The following is an 8,917-nucleotide window of genomic DNA, read 5'->3' on the forward strand; positions in this document are numbered from 1 at the left end:
TCATATGATGTATTGATTTGTTTCTTCATTGCATTAAAAAATCTTGTTGGAATTTGGATCGGGATTGCACTGTATCTGTAGACGGATTTGGGTAAAATTGATATTTTCACAATGTTGAGTCTTCTTATCCATGAGCAAGCTATGTTTTTCCACTTATGTAGGTCTCTTTTGTTTTCTTGCTGTAGTGTCTGGTAGTCTTCTTTGTATGTGTTTTTTTACATCTCCATTTAGATTTATTTCTAAGTAATTTATCGTCTTGGGGGCTATTGTAAATGGTATTGATTTGGTGATTTCCTCTTCGAAGTTCTCTTTGTTGGTGTAGAGGAATCCAACCGATGTTTGTATTTTTATTTTGTATCCTGATACTTTGCTGAAATCTATTAGTTTCAGTAGTTTTCTTGTGGATTCTTTGGGGTTTTCTGTGTAGAAGTTCATATCACCTGCAAATGGGGTACTTTTACTTCTTCCTTACCAATTTGGATGCCCTTTATTTCTTTTTCTAGCCTAATTGCTGTGGCTAGCACCTCCAGCATGTTGAATAAGAGTGGTAATAAAGGCCATCCTTGTCTGGTTCCTATTCTCAGGAGGAATGCTTTTAGTCTCTCTCCATTTAGAATGATGTTGGCTGTTGGCTTTGTATAAATGTCCTTTATTATGTCGAGAAATTTCCCTTCTATTTTGCTGAGAGTTTTTATCAGGAATGGGTGTTGGACTTTGTCAAATGCCTTTTCGCATTGATTGATAAGATCATGTGACTCTTTTGTTTTATTTATGTGGTGAGTTACGTAAATTGATTTCCTAATGTTGAACCATCCCTGCATACCTGGTATGAGCTCCACTTGATCAGGATTTTTTTTTTTTTTTTTTTTTGATATGCTGTTGAATTCTATTGGCTAGAATTTTGTTGAGAATTTTTGCCTCTATATTCATGAGGGATATTGGTCTGTAGTTTTCTTTGCCTGGCTTTGGTATCAGGGCTATGCTGGCTTCATAGAATGAGTTCAGGAATATTTCATCATTTTCTATACTCTCAAATAGCTTGAGTAGTATTGGTGTTAGCTCTTCTCTGAATGTTTGGTAGGATTCTCATGTGAAGCCATCTGGGCCAGGGCTTATTTTTGTTGGAAGTTTTTATTACCTCTTTAATCTCTTCTTTTGTTATGTTTAGTTTTCCTCCCTCAGTTTGTGTTAGTTTAGGTGGGTAGTGTGTTTCTAGAAATTTGGAGCATTATGATCTTTTAAGAACTGTCTATATGGGGTCAAATTGACAATAGCAACTCAAAAGATTAGATAGGACCCTTAGAGGGCAGTGAGTTTATGTGAATAGGGGAGAAACAAACGAAAAAAGAGGATGAGAATGGTTGCACAACTCAAAGAATGTAATCCATGTCACTGAATTGTACATTTAGAAACTGTTGAGTTGCTGTATTTTTGCTGTGTACATTCTCAACAACAACAACAAAATTAATTAAAAAAAAAAAAATTGGGCCAGGTACTGGGTTTACTGTGATGAACAAAACAGACACAGGCACCTCCCTTTATGTGTTTTCACTACAGTGGGTTTGGCTAAGTTTTATTGAACATTTACTATGTGCTAGCCACTGGGATGGGCACTTTATATGCAGTAGCTCCAAGTAATTCCCATAAAAATTCTCTGAGATTGGCGCCTTTATTATCACCTTTACCCAGATGGCGTTGATAGGAGTTCCAAGGTTCCAAAAAGTTAGATGACTTGCCCAAGGTGATTCAGCTAGTTTTTAGCAGTCCAGGGAAGAGCCCAAGTCTTTGGCTCTGAGATGTGTGTCCATCATGAGCCATCCACACCTAGCCCTTGATCTGTAAATATTCTGCCAATACCAGTGGAGCTGAGCCTTGGTGCCTAAATCGAGTTTTGAAAGCAGCTTGTAAAAGGTGATGAGAAGACAGAGTGTCTGGTGGGGTAAGGATCATTCCTGGAATTAGGAGCTCAGGCCTGAAAGTGAAGACTGTCTTTGAGAAATTATAGACATTAGTCATTGTGGCTAGAGCATAGTATCTGTAGGCGTAGATTGTGGGTAGAAAAAGAATGAAAGAGTAAGCTTGAGCAAGATTGTGAAGAGCTTTGAATAACATTCCAAGGAGTTAGTCCTTTATTCATTGCTGCGGTTGTTAGTTGCCACCAAGTTGATTCCGACTCTTGGCAACCCCATGTGTGGAAAGTGGAACTGTTCCATAGGGTTTCCATGGCTGTGACCTTTCAGAAGCAGATCAGTGGGCCCGTTTTCTCAGGTGACTCTGAGTAGAGTTCAAATTGCCAACCTTTCTGCTAGTAGTCCAGCCCTTAACCATCTGTGCCACCCAGGGACTCTCTTTATTCATTAGACAACAGGAAACCATCAATGCATGGAAGAGTGATGAGGCCAAAGTTCTGTAAGTAAGATCATTCTGCAGGAAGATGGGATGTGCATTTGGCATGGTTTGGTGGGGCTGGTGAGCAGGGTAAAGAGATAAAAAGATCAGCTAGAAAGCTGTTGTTGTACCCATTCCCAGACTCCCAACCCGCTGGCGAGTGAACTAATCATTGCTTTGCAAACTTTAATATGTATCCCAGTTTACCCCCTGCATTTTAACAAAAGGAGCTTGTTAAAATGCAGATTCTGATTGAATAGGTCTGGGATAGGGCCTCGGATCCTGCATTTCTAAGGAGCTCTCAGGTAAAAACAATACTTCTTGGGGACTACACTTACAGAAGCAAGAGTGTGGAGAACGCTGACAGCATGCATAAAGCGCCCATTACATGCCAGTCACTTTGCTGATTGTATTGCATGTACATTTCCGTTCAGTTCTCTTAGCAACCATGAGACAAATTAGTATTGTTACCGTAATTTCACTGATAAAGGAACCGGATCCCTGAGAGGTTGAGTAATTTGCTCAAAGTCACATAGATGCTTGTTTGAGTCTGGTTTCTCTGAATCATTTAGGACATCCAGAACAAGCAGTCCTAGGGCCCAAGAACTTCGTATTAAATCTCAGATCCTTTTTTTTGCAGAAACCCTATTAACCACGAGCAAAATTCAACGATTACTCATATCCAGAAGGGAAGGAAGAGGCAGTTTTCTCTTTTTACTTTTTGACTAAAAGGGATATCCTGAAGGCTTACATGATAGCTGGTGAAGATAGGGAAAGCTACAGAGATCAGTAAAGCAAGTAATTTACTTTCTATGTCTTCAGATGCTAACATTGGAGAAGCAGTCACTGTTGGCCCTGGTAGGCTGTGGAGTCCCTGGTGGGGTGTGGAGTTTCTGAGTTTCCTCTCTTGTGGTTCAGAACAAGGCATGGCAGGCAGCCCAGGAATGTTTCCTTTCAATTGCAGGGATTTCAGGATGTAGGGGGTGCTCCAACTGTGTTAAGTAATCTGCCATTGCAACATCCACCACTGGGCTTTCCCATTTCCTCTGGCCAGCTCTGAAATGGAAATTCAAAGTTTGCTGAATGAGGCAGTGATTAGACTCTGGGCTGAAAATCCAATGGAAACTCCTAGAAGTAGTAGGTAGCCAAGTGAGGCTTTGACTGATGTGCCCTCTTGCCTCCAGGAGAGGCTCACTGTGCACTGTTGTTATCTGTGCTGGCCTGGCAGGGAGGGGAGCCAAAGTAGTCCCGATCTATAGGGTGGTACTTGAGAGCTGGCCTTTGGAACTCAGTAGCTAGGGTGGCAAAGGCAAGCTGTTGATTAAGTGAACCACTAATCTCAGAGACTCCTAAAAATAAAACAAAAAACCCATTGCCCTCGAGTCGATTCCAACTGACAGCAACCCTATAGGACAAAGTAGAACTGCCCGATATGGTTTCCAAGGAGTGCCTGGTGGATTCGAACTGTTGACCTTCTGGTTAGCAGCCATAGCTCTTTTAACCACTATACCACCAGGGTTTCCCAGAGTCCCCTAGTGCTTCTTAAAGATGTTCAAGCCATACCCCAGACCCACTGAATCAGAATTTGGGGAATGGGGATGGATTTTCATTTTTAACAAACCCTCCAGGTGAGCCCTGTGCACTTTGAAGTTTGGGAAGTAGCCATAGATACCAGCAACAATAGAGAAAACATGGACAGCACCCTACAGGGAACAAATAAGGGCTCTAGAGTCAGAGGTTTATGATACGCTCCACAGAAGGCTGTTGTGAGAGTCACGTAAGACATCGGACGTTGCAAGTGCCTATCACATAGTGAGTGTTCCATAAATGTTTGTGGTCTCAAAGTCAGCATCTCCCAGGTGCCAGTCTTGTTTCTTGTTGAAATAGCCTCAGGTTCTCATTTATCTGGGATGAGTGAGTGGAAGGGTGTGAAGGGGTGGGGAGAACTTAGATGATGTAATCAAATTTATTCTCATTATATTTGCCAATTTATAGGCTTTGAGATGGATATGAGAATCAGGGCCTCAACAGACTGAGAGATTGTGTGGACTCCAACAAGATGCATTTCAATAGGGATAGCAAAGATATTGACCTTGGGCTCTACCAAATCCAGGCACAAAAGTGAGGCCCAAGCTAGCCTCACAATGTGGCGTAACTAACAGAAAAATGAATGTGGCCTTGGGCTGCATTACAAGAAGTATAAGCTCTGGAATGAGGAGGTAAGAGACTCACTTTTCTCTCTCTGCAGGTCAGAACAGCCTGAAACCCTTCATATGCTATAAGAGGATAATTTTTAGAGGGGAAAATAATAGGATGGTAAAAGGGGTCAAAACCATATGTTTGAGGTTTTTTTAAGGAGCTGGAACAGTTTAGTCTAAAGAAAAGAAGACCAGAGGTAATGTAATTGCTGCATGTAATGATATCAAAGTATGTATTGGGAAAGTATGCTGAAGGAGAAGAATTAGGAGCAATGGGTGAAAACTTCAGAGACACAGACTCCAAATCCTTATGCAGAAGAACTTTGATATTAGCTACCATTTACTGAACTCCTACCAAGTATGTTGAATTGCTTCGTGTCATCAATCCTACAACAATCTTATCAAGCAAACATTCTTTTCTTCATTTTTCAGACGAGGAAACCAGGGTTTAGAAAGGGAAAGAGACTTGAGTGAAGTCACACAGCTCAGAGACTTGGGTGGAGTCAAGAACTAAACCCATGTCCATTGGACTCTGAAGACTACACTGGTTTTGCTGTGCTGGGGGAACCTGAGAAGAATGAGTAGCCTTGGAAGGTGATGAGTTTCCTGTCACTGAAGGTGATCTTCAGTCAAGGAATCCATAGAAGGAATTTAAGAAAAGCAGTTAGTTGATCTGAGGAGTTAAGATCATAGACTGTGGGATCATTTGCTTAGCAACTCATATGCTGAGTGACCTTTAGCAAAAGCTTTAATTTCTCTGAGCATCAGTATTCTCATCTGTGCAATGGGACTAATTGTAATACTTATTTTGTACACCTGTTGTTGTAAGGTGCTGTTGAGTTGGCTCCGACTCATAGCGACCCTATGCACAACAGAACAAAACAGGGCCTGGTCCTGTGCCATGCTCACAATCATTGTTATGCTTGAGCCCATTGTTGCAGCCATTGTGTCAGTTCATCTCTTTGAAGATCTTCCTCTTTTCCTTTTCCACTGACCCTGTACTTTACCAAGCATGATGTCCTTTTCCCGGGACTGATACCTCCTGACAACATGTCCAAAGTATGTAAGATGCAGTCTCCCATTCTTGCCTTTAAGGAACACTCTGGTTGTACTTCTTCGAAGACAGATTTGTTCTTTCTTTTGGCACCCAAACCCCTTGGCAGTCCGTGGTATATTCAATATTCTTCGCCAACAACACCATTCAAAGGCATCAATTCTTCTTTGGTCTTCCTTACTCTTTGTCCAGCTTTCCCATGCGTATGATAAGACTGAAAATACCATGACTTGGATCAGGCTCACGTTAGTCTTCAAGGTGACATCTTTGCTTTTTAATGTTTTAAAGAGATCCTTTGCAGCAGATTTGCCCAATGCAATGTATCTTTTATTTCTTGACTGCTGCTTCCATGGGTGTTGATTGTGGATCCAAGTAAAATGAAATCCTTGAGAACTTCGATCTTTTCTCTGTTTATCATCATGTTGCTATTTGTCCAGTTGTGATGATTTTTGTTTTCTTTATATTGAAGTGTAATCCATACTGAAGGCTGTGGTCTTTGATTTTCAACAGTAAGTGCTTCAAGTCCTCTTCACTTTCACTAGGCAAAGTTGTGTCATCTGCATGATGTTAATGAGACTTCCTCCAATCCTGACGCCCCCTTCTTCTTTGTGTGGTTCAGGTTCTCAGATAATTTGCTCAGCATACAGATTGAATAGGTACGTTAAAAGGATACAACCCTAACACACACCTTTCCTGACTTTACACCAGGCGCTATCCCCTTGTTCTGTCTGAACAACTCCTTCTTGATCTAGGCACGGGTTCCTCATGAGCACAATTAAGTGTTCTGAAATTTCCATTCTTTGAAATGTTATTCATAATGTGTTATAATCCACACAGTCGAATGCCTTTGCATAGTCAATAAAACACAGGTAAACATCCTTCTGGTATTCTCTGCTTTCAGCCAGGATCCATCTGACATCTGCAGTGATACCTTGGTTCTGTGTCCTCTTCTGAATCTGGCCTGAATTTCTGTCAGTTCCTTGTTGATATACTGCTGTAGCCACTTTTGAATGATCTTCAGCAAAATTTTGCTTGTGTGTGATGTTAATGATATTGTTTGATAAGTTCTGCATTTGGCTGGATCACCTTTCTTGGGAATAGGCATAAATATGGATGTCTCCAGTCTGTTGGCCAGGTAGCTACCTTCCAAATTTCTTGGCATAGACCAGTGAGCACTTCCAGTGCTGCATCCGTTTGTTGAAACATCTCAATTGATATTCGGTCAATTCTTGGAGCCTTGTTTTTCGCCAATGCCTTCAATGACGCTTGGACTTCTTTCTTCATTATCATGGATTCTTGATCATATGGTAGTTGCCATTTATGTTAGTGAAAAAAGGTATTTGCAATGAAGAATTCGTTGGTCTTGCAAAATTCTATCATGCAATCTCTGGCATCGTTTCTGTCACCAAGCCATATTTTCCAACTACTGATATTCTTTGTTTCCAACTTTTGCATTTCATTCACCAGTAACTATCAATGCATTCTGATTGAATGTTCGATCAATTTCAGATTGCAGAAGCTGGTAAAAATCTTCAACTTTTTCATCTTTGGCCTTAGTGATTGGTGTGTAAATTTGAATAATAGTCGTATTAACTGGTCTTCCTTTGTAGGTGTATGGATATTATCCTATCATTGACAGCATTGTACTTCAGGATAGATCTTGAAACATTCTTTTTGACAATGAACCAAAGTCATTCCTCTTCAGTTTGTCATTCCTGGCATAGTAGACCATATGATTGTCTGAGTCAAAATGGCCAGCACTGGCATAACTGGATATCCATATGCAAAAAAATGAAGCAAGACCCATACCTCACGCCATGCACAAAAACCAACTCAAAATGGATCAAAGACCTAAATATAAAATCTAAAACAATAAAGATCATGGAAGAAAAAATAGGGACAACGTTAGGAGCCCTAATACATGGCATAAACAGTATACAAAACATTATAAAGAATGTAGAAGAAAAACTAGATAACTGGGAGCTCCTAAAAATCAAACACCTATGCTCATCCAAAGACTTCACCAAGAGTAAAAAGACTACCTACAGACTGGGAAAAAGTTCTTAGCTATGACATTTCTGATCAGCACCTGATCTTTAAAATCTGCATGATACTGCAAAAACTCAACTGCAAAAAGACAACTCAATTAAAAAATGGGCAAAAGATATGAATAGACACTTCACTAAAGAAGACATTCAGGTAGCTAACAGATATATGAGGAAATGTTCACGATCATTAGCCATTAGAGAAATGCAGATCAAAACTACAATGAGATTTCATCTCACTCCAACAAGGCTGGCATTAATCCAAAAAAAACACAAAATAATAAATGCTGGAGAGGCTGTGGAGAGATTGGAACACTTCTACACTGCTGGTGGGAATGTCAAATGGTACAACCACTTTGGAAATTGATTTGGTGTTTCCTTAAAAAGCTAGAAATAGAACTACCACACGATCCAGCAATCCCACTCCTTGGAATATATCCTAGAGAAAGAAGAACCTTTACACGAACAGATATATGCACACCCATGTTTATTGCAGCACTGTTTACAATAGCAAAAAGATGGAAGCAACCAAGGTGCCCATCAACAGATGAATGGATAAACAAATTATGGTACATTCACACAATGGAATACAACGCATTGATAAAGAACAGTGAGGAATCTGTGAAACGTTTCATAACATGGAGGAACCTGGAAAGCGTTATGCTGAGTGAAATTAATCAGTTGTAAAACGACAAATATTGTATAAGACCACTATTATAAGAACTTGAGGAATAGTTTTAACTGAGAAGAAAACATTCTTTTGTGGTTACAAGAGCAGGGAGGGAGGGAAGGTGGGAGAGGGACATTCACTAATTAGATAGTAGATAAGAACTACTTTAGGTGAAGGGAAAGACAGCACACAACACAGGGGAGGTCAGCACAATTGGACTAAACCAAAAGCAAAGAAGTTTCCCGAATAAACTGAATGCTTCAAAAGCCAGCGTAGCAGGGGCAGGGGTCTGGGGACCATGGTTTCAGGGAACATCTAAGTCAATAGGCATAATAAAATCTATCAAGAAAACATTCTGCATCCCACTTTGAAGAGTGGTGTCTGGGGTCTTAAACAGTAGCAAGCAGCCATCTAAGATGCATCGATTGGTCTCAACCCATCTGGATCAAAGGAGAATGAAGAACACCAAGGACACAAGGTGATTACGAGCCCAAGAGACAGAAAGGGGCACATGAACCAGAGACTACATTATCCTGAGACCAGAAGAACTAGATGGTGCCCG

The sequence above is a fragment of the Loxodonta africana genome, chromosome 18, assembly GCF_030014295.1.
Source record: "Loxodonta africana isolate mLoxAfr1 chromosome 18, mLoxAfr1.hap2, whole genome shotgun sequence".
Taxonomy (NCBI): Eukaryota; Metazoa; Chordata; class Mammalia; order Proboscidea; family Elephantidae; genus Loxodonta; species Loxodonta africana.